The 12466-nt window shown below is 41.8% G+C and overlaps 1 protein-coding gene across 1 annotated transcript in view; it reads left to right on the forward strand.

Moving 5' to 3' along the window:
- The window catches only part of adarb1b (adenosine deaminase RNA specific B1b), a 122307-nt gene that overhangs the window by 37812 nt on the left and 72029 nt on the right, over positions 1–12466 (forward strand). The window contains exon 2 of the mRNA XM_005450432.4: positions 6909–6958. The gene's annotated coding sequence lies outside the window, so the exon portion shown is untranslated. The remainder of the gene's footprint in view (positions 1–6908; positions 6959–12466) is intronic.

Consider the following 12466-nt stretch of genomic DNA (forward strand, 5'->3'; position numbering starts at 1 on the left):
CTCCTTCTTCACTCAGGCAGACTCCTTTCCCTCCTCACACCGAATAGTCCGTGATCGCTGTCTTAGCAGAGGTGATTCTGAGGATGATGTCTAGCTGAAAAAGTTGTACTTTCCTATGGGAACTTTTCTTAATGATCCAGAGCTCTCCCTTCTCATCCTGCACTGGTTCCTATGGTGTTACGAGTCACGTGACCCTGTTTGCGACCTTTGTAGCTGTTGTGGAGCTGCTTATCTTGCCATCTGTAAGAGCCCTGTGATACTGATGCTTTGAAGTGGTAAAAAAAGATGCTGCGGCCATAGGTTCTGGTGATCACTGAAGTGGCTGGCTTCTTCTGAATGTTGTCATTATATTAACCTGACTGATCTGACCGCGGCACCTAAAGCAAAAAAAAAAAAATTATGTTCATTTCTTCTAAAACAGTCCATCCTCTGATCTGCTGACTTGGCCTTTGGGGACAGTACGTTTGGGTTTCCAGTACAGTCAGCACATATCCAGGCCAGGACTTCCTTTTGCATCTGGAGATTAGTAAGAGTGCAGATAAATTTTGAAGAGCAAATAAGAGCTAAATCACTATTAGACAGTAGTTGATGTGAGAGTCCGTTTCTGCAGATGCAATCCCTTTTTTACTGTCCACATGGATGATTTACCTGCATGCAATCAAAGCAGGCCCCAATATGATTGGCCAACACTGCTACAACAGAATAACCCAGAAAGCTCCGGGTGCCAGAAATCTTATCCCTTGCCTGAAAATTCCACATATTCACCTTCACAAAGATATCTTCAAATTAATTTGGATGTATTACACCATGGCAGATTATAGGACTCTTGTTTTTTTATTCTAAATTTGAGTTACTACGTGTTCATACCAACTGCTTATAGTGTAACACAATTATGGCTTAAAGACTCTGAAATGACTACAGGGCTAAAGTCACTGTGCATAACTAACTACTGATGTCCAGATGAAGAGCCAAGAGCAAATTACATACGTCTTGTTAATGCCTTGAGCAGCTAATATGTGTAAAAACATATATGCATGCAAACACGCACAGTCACTGTCGGAGATGCTGTAGGTCAAAATGTAAGTAATGTGCTCAGTCAAACAAGACTGACCTCTTTTAGTACAGCAGCGCGTTGCTTCCATTCTAATGTGTGGCTCTGAATAATTTACATTATAAGCCAAAGGGTTAATCAGACTGATGGTGTGTCTGCACATTGTTACAGTACATTGTGCGTAAGCCGTGCCACGCTGGGTTATGTAAAAGTGGCTCTCAGGCATAATTTCTCTTGATGAGGTGACTATTATTTATGAAGTATTTGTATTTTTGTCCTCTGTTGAAATGTCAAGAGTGTCTCATTTATTTTGTGGTATACCCCTTGGTGAAATGGTTGAGTCAGAGATGGGGAAATGCAGCGGTCAGATCAGTTAGCTGTGCTGGATTACGTTGACAGATCGCCTGTTTTATTTTGATTAAGTGAAATGAGATTCAGTTATGGTGATTGTTTTACTTCCTTATCAGTTAATGAATTGCTCAGATGCTGACTTTATTTGCATTAGTAATATTTAAAGAATTTGTTTGACTTGAGCTTAATTACTATTTCTCTACTTTTTGCTGAGAATCAGTCGAAACTGAACCTGCTGTAACGTCTTGTGGGGTTTAGGCTGAGATGTTTTGGTGCTTTGAATGCTGGCAAGATGCACAAAGCTGTCAGAGGTGTCAAAAAAGGCATTTTTCTCTGAGCAAGCAAGAAAAACAGATGGGTTGGGGGAAAAGAAAGGATGTGGGCAGAGACTTGGGCGGGACAAGGAAATAAGATAGGCACTGGAGAGCTTTGGACACACTGGTTCTGTATTTAGGAAGACATGAAGTTCATTTTTGTAAAAGGAAGATTCGACTCTGTGCTTTGTTGTTCCTTAAGCATTTCATTTTGACACTCAACTTGACGTGTCAAATATGAAACCCTGTGTTGCATCAGTTTTTTCTTCATGTCATACTTTGACATTAGCAGGGCAGCTTTGATCACCTCTTTAATTCAAAGGGTGGAAAGGTTTATGCTGCTGCACGTAGCGTAAAATAATTTATTAACCAGGGTGGATTTGCTGACCGCGTACACCCACCTTCACACGGACTCAGCAACTAACATTTAAAGCCATCTGCGATGGTCCGCTGAGCAGCTCCATTGGAGAGACAAGATGCTAATTCCCCAAAGATACCTTTGCAGCAGCATTTGGAGTAACTGAGAGTGAGTCATTCACTCCTCCCTCACACACTTCCCTCCTATGTGACTTTCATCCTAATCCCTGACTTCAGCTTTCAAAAGTGAAAGCTTTTTGGCAGCAAACAGCCTCAAAAAACCGTCGGCTGTCACACCATCTGCATAATGATGCTGAAGCGTGCTGAAGTTTGCTGCAGTCATCTATCACCTACACAGCATCATCCGCTATGTCACTTTGACCTGCTTCCACCCCGTGGTTGCAGGTACTTCTGAATCGTGGGTAATAAATGTCACACAGAGGTCAATGAGAGAGGTTATGTAATTAAAAGATGTTTCCTAACTTCCATTGTTACTCATCAATGATCGAAACTGCTCACTGACACTGATGGGAAAGGGCTGCACGGGTGGGGTGTTTTCCGTAGTTGGTTTATGTAATGGAGTGCGAATGCAATGGAATACCATAAACAACCAATCTTAAGCATGAATGGCTTTTATGTGTTGGTGCTCTAAGATAGCGGTGTCGTGGACTTATTGGCGGTTTCTGGAATTCCAATCAGTCCACGTGGCTAATAAGCATAAGACACACGTGGCATTTATGTCAATCCAGAATATGCTCGTAAACTGTAAACTTCACTGCAAAGCATCCCCTCAGTTACCTACTGTGATGACAACCAAAGCAGTTTCCGTACCAGTCTGCAAACATGTTTATTTCTGCTGTCAAGTCAGGGATTTGAACTCGGGTCTCTGTGGGGATTGATTCGCTTCGAGGAGCTGCAGTTTCTGGCACTTAATCTTTGGCTTCATTTTTCAGCCCCAGAGGTTGCAATTTGGTCTGAAGTGAGAATGCAAATGTTTTTAGAATGACTAGTGAACCCGCTGATGAATTAATATTATATTATTACAGTTTTCTTGTGCATGGCAGCGGCTCTCTCGTCTCTAACTGAAAGGAATAAACAGATCACTGAGCACCGATGTGAGCGGCTTGCCCTCTGGTAAATGCGATGTTAAAATGCAAGTGAACTTTTTCTCAGTGTGGAATCAGGGTTAATTGGACTGTGTTCAAAGTTTGGATTAGCTTACAGAGGGCTTCATTAACAGCAGTTGGCACTTGAAAAGCCTTTATGTTTGTTTCACAAATTAAGCCGTACGATATGTAAAACGCATTTAGGAATCAGCAACCTACTGATGTCATTCGTGATTCATTAACATGAAATTGCATACCGGTTCCTGTCTTTGGTTTATCTCGAGTGACATCTGCCTCTGTTTTTGGCTGCTCATGTGTAAAGTACAGCTGTAATCACTAAGAGTGCAGAGTCTATGCAAGAAAGAAAGAAAAAACACTGAATCAGGAGCCGTGTTTGTTGGAGACTTAGCTGCACATCTTTGCTTCTGCTAGTGGGGAGAAGGGGTCATTTCAAGTTATCACCCTCCATTTCTCTGAGATTTCACTTTCTTAAAGCATTGTTTCATTTCAGACGTTCTCACAGTTCAAGAGCCAGCAGCGTTCTCTGTGCTGTCACCACGAGCCTCACATCTTTTTTCCTCCTCTGCTCATGATAGTTAGCGGAGGAGGCAAGGCAGAATCCCCGGAGCAGATAGTAGCAGGAGCTGAATATTCTTAAACTCAAACTGATGCATTTGCTACTGCTAAATTAGCGGCAGCATACACTCGCCCCCTGAGAGACTAGGCGGCACGATGGCTAGTGTAGCCTCTGCTCCTCCTCTGTTGTGATACTTGGTCATAAGACACAAGAGGGAGGAAACACAAGGTGACTCACAGCTTATGTAACAAATCTTACACTGTGTTAACAAAAAGAAACCAAAGCTGTTATACACACACTTCGTAGATCCTCCAGTTTGATATGCAGTGTTTGTTTTTCTTACTGCGCATTTTACTGTATTTGTATTGCACGAAACCAAGGATGGAGTGTACATGGTGGGTAATATTAGTCAATGCAAGGCGACTGTGTCCCAGACATTACTCATGTATTGACGTTTTGGGATCACTAAATTCTGCCGAGGCCATTCATTTGTCACAGTCGGCTTTACTTACGATAAATCAATACGGGGTCCTGAGGACCAGATAGACGTTAGACGTGTTTTTGTAAATATGGAGAGCACGAGGAGTATTTGATTTTAGGGTGTATTGAATAGGCATCACATAGAATGGTGTGGTGTTTGATTTCCTGATAGAGAAGAATGTATTTTACTGACCTTCAGGGACTTGAGTGTCAACCCGATATTTCACGAGGTGTGTGAAATGGAGAATTAAATATGTAAGACATATTTTTTGTTGATCACATGTTTTCTCCTAGATAGAAAGTTCTGCAGTTTGTGGGGAGGAAAAGCTCCTGATCCGAAGCCTAACACATTATCCATCAAATATGGTGAAGGAAATGTTACAGCATGGTCGTGCACGGCTCTGCAGCGGAGCCGGGACACCACATGTTTATGGATGATGTGACTGCTGATAGAAGCAGCGGGATGAATACTGAAGTGTACACGGATTAAAGATGGGTGTTACCGTTACAGCGAACTCTCTGGACTCAAAACTTTTTTGTTGATACTTTTACTGGTTTAATTTATTCTGAATTTTACCTTGTTTATGTACTGTTTTAATGGCATTTAACATTATTTATCTGTGTCAGCCCCTTTGTAAATAAACGTTACATATGAGGCTGTAGTCTCTGCACAGATTCATCCAAATGCTGCAAAACTGAGGAGTTTCTCAAGGGATAATCTTCAGTGACCAAATCATTCACCTGATCTCAACCCAACAGAGCAGGCTTTTCAGTTACTGAAGACAAAAAGTGAAAGCACAAAGACCCACAAAAACACCCGCAAACAAGCAGCAACTGAAAGTGGCAGTAAAGGCCTGGCAGAGCATCTCAGGGGAGGAAACACAGCATTTGATGATTTCCATGGGTTTTAAACCTCAGGCAGTCATTGTCTGCAAAGGATTTTCATCCGAGTATATAAAAGTAGTTTGTCCAATTACTTTTGAGCTTCTGAAAATGAGGGCCTGTATAAAAAGGCTGCAGCTCCTAAACAGCTAATGCTATACTTCTGTTCAGGCCCTTGAATTAAGGAACTCTGTGGTGGTGCCCAGAACCTAACTGTGAGGAAACTGAGTGTAATTTGAGGAGGACGGCTCCTTGAGGAAGCTCAGAGAGATTTAATGCATCTCGGCGACTGTCTTGAATACAGATTTGAGTACGACACACATACATTGAAAGCAGTAAGAGTTGCACATATGCCCAGCAGATACCATGTGGTCCACAATACAGACCCAGCTAGTCTTTTTTAAATGCACAGTTAATAGTTCATTTTTCATTTTGTAACTGGTTTGTTGGGTGTTATTGATTTAACAGTAAGTAAGCAGAGTTAGTGCTGGTGACAGCAAATTTGCTTTATTCCGTCAGGTCAGAGAAGTTTGGGAGATACCGGAACAAAGTAATAATTGGTGTGTCCCATCAGTCTCTGAGCAGCTGCTATCTGGTCCTGCACATGGTGTTAGTCTGCAAACAGTGTGCAGGCAAAGTAAAAGTTGTTTAGCTTGATGTGCAGATTGTCACTAGTAGCTAGCTTAGGCTGCTCCTTCTTCTTCCATCACTTGTGCAATATTTCAAACTGATCTGCTGTCAAAAAATGCAAAAATGACGGCTGTCTTGTTCTGAGGACACATTAATAACACGAAGTCGGTGACAAACATTTTGATGTACCTGCAACTGCTTCATTAAAGTCAAATGCTCATAATGTGAAGCTCCAGCTACAGAGAAATGCTGGTTTGCATTTGTAATCGGTAATTTTGACTCATATAGAGTTCATAATTATTCAAAAGTATATACTATGTAAAGTATATATAATATTACAGTGATTTCATAAAGTGGGTTATGGATTAACTGCCACAGTGTTACTTTAAGTCTTAACACACGCATTTAACTGAAACCTGTGTGAGAGCGTTATTCCTCATGCACGTTTCCCGGTGTCAGCGTTAAATGTGTTACTGACTCTTAAACTTTGTGGCATTTGCTCTTTTCGCTCTTTGTCACTGTTGAAGGACAGGTTTGCAGGGCCTGCCACACACACACACACACACACACACACACATTTCGAAGCCTGCCATTCAGTTTCAGTCCATGCTAACCTTTCTAGTGTCTACTCTGCCTGTTGTTGTCTCTAACAGTTACTAATGCGACTGGACAACGGCTCGGCATCTGCTCCGTGTTTACAAGTCTCCTCGGATGTGTTGCGTGTTTCTTGCCACTGTTTGTTCGTTGCTGCTGTGCTGTGTCTTGCTGCTGGTCAGAGTCGAGCGAGCCGCCCGGGGCGGGGTCAGTGGATGGTGGCCGGTCAGTTTCGTGGTGATCCGTGACTGTGCTGGATGCTTGGAGAGATTCTTGACCTTGATTTGTTTCATTTCTCCTCCGGGCTGATTTTCCAGCATCTCTTCAGAAGAAGTCACGTCAGCTCTCTTTAAGAAATAATACACTCTGTGCGCGACACTATAGTCCATAACACTACGATGACAAATGAGCTGTTCATTTTAACTGGACACAACATCACCGGAATATCTCAGACTCAGTATTTTTAATAGCTGTTTAGATATGTGTGAGACTGATGCAGCATAAATGTGTCCAGGACCTTTGACATGTCACACATTTTATTAATAATCTTCTTTTTTCTCCTTCAGGTTCAGCGTGTGGTAAATAGCTGCTATCCCACAGAGTTCTCTGCAGAACGGTGAGTTCAGACCTGTGATTTACAGCTAACCAGGGATTCTGTGTGTGGATACTAATGTGGCGTATTTAAGAAGCTTTTCAGTGCTTTGTTGTAGTTATGTACCACTATGCTCTCGTCATCTATTATGGACACAATCTAGTCAACAAAAAGAAAAGAAATATGTTTGAAACATGCGAGACACGTTCGGTATTATATATAAGGTGGTATCTGCTGACTACAGGACTCAGTCAAAGCTGGAGTCCCTCCAGTGATGGTGGCCAAATGAGGGGTAACATTACCTGTCAGTGAGAAATGAAGAGGCTTCGTGTTCGGTACGAGACAGAGTTCATAAACAGCGATGTCATTTCTATCGGCGCATGATGCCAGCACACATCACTCCTGGTATTCCGCTTTACAACACAGTGGATATTCACAGTTTCTCTTCCCCTTTTCATGTTTTTTTTTCATTCGGTGTATCTGCTCCAGTGTTTCTATTTTTAGAATTGTTCAAATACCAGGGGATCCTGCACTCTTCCCCCATTCCTTTGCTACATCTCCTCCATTTACCCTCATTTCAGCTGAATGTCACAACCCCTGCTCCTCTGTGTCAGCCAGATTCATTGTAAGGTTTGCAAATATATGTATATGTTATCTGTAAGGTCTGCAGCTGTGCAGTAAAAACAAACTTTAAAAAGTCATCAGCATCATTGACTGTTGGGGCCTTTAGGCAAACAAGATGACACCTACTCATGTCAGTGGTCGATGTTTATTTGTTGTTTTTTATTTTTAAATGTTATTTGATATTTATTAATATGAATATTATTGATTTATTTAATTTTTGGCACAATGAAAACAAATGAACACACTTATTGGTTTACTTTTGCATTAAAACGCCCCTGCTGGTCATTAGAAAGAATGCAGCCACTCATTTGATATATTTTATATTTTATTTACAGTACAGTCTGGATTTTCTTTTCACCTAGTAGCTGAAGGTTTGGATATCTTGGCCTCTGCTGTCCCAGTTTTGATCAATATAAGCCTCTTGCTGCTGCCCGTTTTATGGTTGAGCACCTCTTTAAAGCAAGATATCTTAAGTTGAATAGATATGTTATCTCTGAGAGCCAGGGACAGCTCCGACCTGGGCTGTGTTATTGACAAGAGGAGACATTTACCGTCCTCCTTGTGCGCCTCCTAAATAGTCTTCATTTTCGTGCTGGGTGCCCGGGGAGGAGGAACTGTCAGGTAGCGAAGAGGGCCATCTTGAAAAGATTCTGATCGCCGCGGTTCACAACATGAGGCCTGCCCCCGTGGGGCTCAGGTGAAGGCACCCTGCAGAGAACTTCCTAAGGACTGTTTCCTTTATCCCAGGGTGAAGGTGGTGGCATAAAAAAAGTATAGAAAATCATAAAACATCATGGCCAAATATGTCTGGCTTCGTCATCTGCTGCTCCCGCTGAGCAGACTCTCCTAAACCGCAAACATCTACCTCACGGCTCGACAAGCATTCGCTTCTGAATCGACCCCAAATCACACACACGAATACAGACACACAATGCACATTTGGCGACACAAGCGCATATTTGTTTGCTTACATCTTCTAATTAAAAAACAGCCCCTTTCCATACAGACATGCAAGCCAGACCTGCTGTTAATTTCCATTATTGTCCGTGTGTGTGTGTGTGTGTGTGTGTGTGTGTGTGTGTGTGGCAGTAACATTCCCGTAGTTTCTGTGATTGGAAACACAGCCAGCAGTATTGTGCCTCACCACCATTATACTGATGAATATTTAGTGCGGCGTTGGCGAGATAGCTGACACTGACCCAGCTACGATGTGATGTGACGCTGCGGGGTGAATAAGCATTTGACAGCATTTCTGTATTTTTTTAGTATTATTCAGCGAGTTGGCGATGTGCACAGTGACCAAAGCACCAGATTTAAGAAGAAAAGGTAGCTCAGCTGTAGACTTTGTGCCAGTGCTGCCGAGGTTACTCCTTCAGATGATTTAATCTTTACGACCAAAAGAACTAGGTTAGACATATTTCATAGGTGTCATGAGTACACGGTTTTCATACATGTGTAAGCAATGCAGCAGCCCACATTTGGAGGGCTAGACGACCCACGTACCAGGAAGGGAATTGGGAACAGGCCGGTAAGTCACTTTGTATCTAAAAATGGGAAAACTGTTTCTGTTTATTCAGATTTGACTGACTCCAAATACGAGTATGATTCTTCACCACGTCTGCCGGCTGCAGTGTAAGCGATCCAAACTCCAGAACTGCTTGTTGTTTTCCCGAAACCAACATCCACCTGCTCGTCTCACGTCACATGGCATCTTTGTGTCAATATCTCTCTGTGCAACTTCCTCTGTCACCTCATATATTTCTGTCCAACGTGTTTCTGACCATTCTAACGCTGACCAGATGCAGAAGATTAGATGACCACATGTTTTAGTTACAGGAACCCTGTAACAAGCTGAAAGCAGATGTGGTCTCCGTTGCTCAGGAAACAGGTCAAACTTTTCCTGAGGAATCGAAGCAAAGTTCGATGTTTCCACAATAAATCTTTTTTAATATGTAAAAAGTCAAATATTTTAAATATTTGCCTAGAAAAATGAGAAAAGGTGCAGCTGTTTATTGAAACATTTGCAAACAGGTCTGTTTTTGTTTTTGTTTGGCAAAAACTGTTTGTACAATTTTAACGAGCTTGAAAGTCAATATTTGATATGAACATCTTTATTCTTCAGCACAGTCTGAGTCTCTGAGGCAGCTTTCTCTCATTTCGTTAAGCGTGTTCAGGAAGAGTCCTGCAGCCTCTCTGACGGACAGTCAGAGCTCTCCTTTGGATGTTTCTGCCTTTTGCTCTGTTCTCTGGTGACACACTGCTTCAGTACGGCTGAGGTCCGGACTCTGGGGAGGCCAGTCCATGACTGATGGTGTCCCACTGTGTGTTTTTCCATCCGGGTGTCCTTCTACTGCATTTCATTGTTGTGCTGAAAAGTGAATCTGCTGCCAAACACTTACTAGATGGTGGATCAAACTCTGATGGTACTTTTCTGTGTTTATATTTTCATCAGTGTTGATCTCCAGCACCTCAGGCTGAAATGCAGCCCCAAACCATGTCAGAGTTTTCACCATACTTTACAGATGGCTGCGTGTGTTCACTGTAATATCTCTCTCTTCTTTTCATATTGACATTCTTCAGCCTTTTCTCCCTGTTTTTGTTCTTTAAGAACGGCTTCTTGACAGCCATCCTTTTACTGATACCTTTTCTGATGAGGTTTCTGTGAACAGTAGATGGATCAGCTGAAGGTACAGGTGCAACTCTCAGGTCCTTGCTGGATTTTTTCCTTTTTCTTAAGGACATGACTTTCAAATACTGTTCATCTGCTGTTTTTTTAGGGCTGAGACTTCTTCTTTTATCCTCCACTTATCCAGTTTCATCAACATTTTTTCGGACACACTGTGAACCTGCTGGGAAGTGTCAAATTTTCAGCTCTTTGGGAATCACTTTGCTGCCTCTTAAACTGCATCATCTTTGGTATTTTTCATGGATTCAGTGAAATAAATCAAAATGAATTATGCGATTTTGTAAGAGGCTACTCGACCTTTAGAAAGACGAGAAATCTATTTTTTTCTCAAGCTCACGTTGAGAAAAAAAAAATCTGTTTCTTTGGAAGCAAAATGTAAAGAAATGAGTGGAGGCTCAAGACGTTTGCACAGTACTGCGCTTTGGGCCGATGTCTTTACTCGTAGCAGCTTGTCAAGTGTGTCTACCTAAAAAATCAAATCCAGAGAAACACAAGGAACAAGTTATTCGGTCAAAGTGAAAGCCTCGCTGGAACAGTATTAGTTTTATTGGTAGAGAGGAGACGTGATTGTGTAAAATTGGCTTCTGCCTCAAAGTTCCTTCCATCATCTGTCCTCTAATCTCAGATTCTCATCCTCATAAATCATTTCCCTCTGATGTTGCTCTTGGAAAGCAGCTGATTAGGATGCTTCGCTGATGAGCACAGTGTGCTGTGTGAAAATCAACATCAGCATTGTAAAGTATCATAAAATAAACATGGCCTTATTTCTTAATAGAATTATGTTACAGTTCTTTGGCTCCTCTTACTTCAGATGCTTCATCTGTTATGTGTGATCCAGCAGCCAGAGCGGTTCAGAGCACCGCATCACTTTGATTAACGCGTCTTTATATGTGAAGAACGCATCTGGAGCGGAGCTGCTTTTTTTCACACTTATTGCCGACACCCTGTTGATCAGCTTGTCGTTTTCTTTTTTCCCAGCATGTAACTGGTTATTGAACTTGTCTGCCCGTCCATCCTCGCCTTTGACCGGACCGACGGCGAAGCGTCCGGTATCAAAGTCCGCATTTATTTTGGAAGCCGGAAAGCAGCGACCAGATGTGAAAACAGTGCAGTCATTGAGGCAAATCTACAATAAGCAGCTGCTGTCACTGATAGTGTAGATTCAATCCTGCAGACTCGATCTGCTTAGTGTTTCAGTGACATCTGTTTTAAACTGCACAAACTGCCAGATAGAGCTTTATACCGTGATTGAACTTTTTATCGCTACAATGCCGGGATTGTGTTTACATATCTTCACTTTAACAGCAGCTCTGTATACCTCTCGGATAAATTATTAGGTAGGTATTATTATTTTGTTCTGACATATTGTAAATATAGTCACTGTAGGTATGACTATACGCTTGTGGCATGTAATAAAACCCCTTTGAGAGATCCGTCCGCATGGATAATATACAGGTGTATCAGAAAGAATCATCTGATTCATCAAGGTGCTTTAATTCTGCAGCCATTCACTGTTTAAACTTTACCTCAGACATTTATTTTGAAATTTATCACACATGCTCATAACTTCAAAAAAAATAACCATTATTGTCCCATTTATTTCTTAATAGTTACAGTTATAAAAGTCAGGCTCTACCACATAAGAGCAAATCCAGGGCAATGTGTGATGCACTCGATCGCAGTGGTACAGGCTAACATGAGTGACTATAATCTAGCCATTCATGTCTGAATAGGGCTTCCTGTCATATTAAAGTTCTTCACATGATGTCATGTTTTGAGGACTCAGCTCAAAATTTATTTGCCATATTGGACATGTGATACAACCGCCGGTCGCTAGGGAGAATTGTGCATTTCCTGACTGGCTGCAGTGGTTCCTGGAGGTTGCTGGCTGTTGCTAATGTGTTGCAAAGAAGTTTCTGCACCAAAAGTCTCAGATTGGTTGGTTTTGTTATTAACATTTTGCCACTTTTGCCTGTAATTAGCTTGTAGTTAGCAAGTATTTATAACTGCTAACTGAGCAGTAACTAAACTTTAAAAGCTGTCATGTATAAATGAATTGTAGAAGGTTCACCTTCAGAGTAAAACTTGTGTCTCAGCGCTGCACCGACATGTTTGAAAAAGCACAATGTTTACCTTGAAGACAAACAGAATCTGCTTCCCATTCATGTTGCACTTTTTTACAGTTTCACCACTCCTCAGAGAGTCGCTGGATCGTGTTTGTG

The sequence above is a fragment of the Oreochromis niloticus genome, linkage group LG16 (genome assembly GCF_001858045.2).
Source record: "Oreochromis niloticus isolate F11D_XX linkage group LG16, O_niloticus_UMD_NMBU, whole genome shotgun sequence".
Taxonomy (NCBI): Eukaryota; Metazoa; Chordata; class Actinopteri; order Cichliformes; family Cichlidae; genus Oreochromis; species Oreochromis niloticus.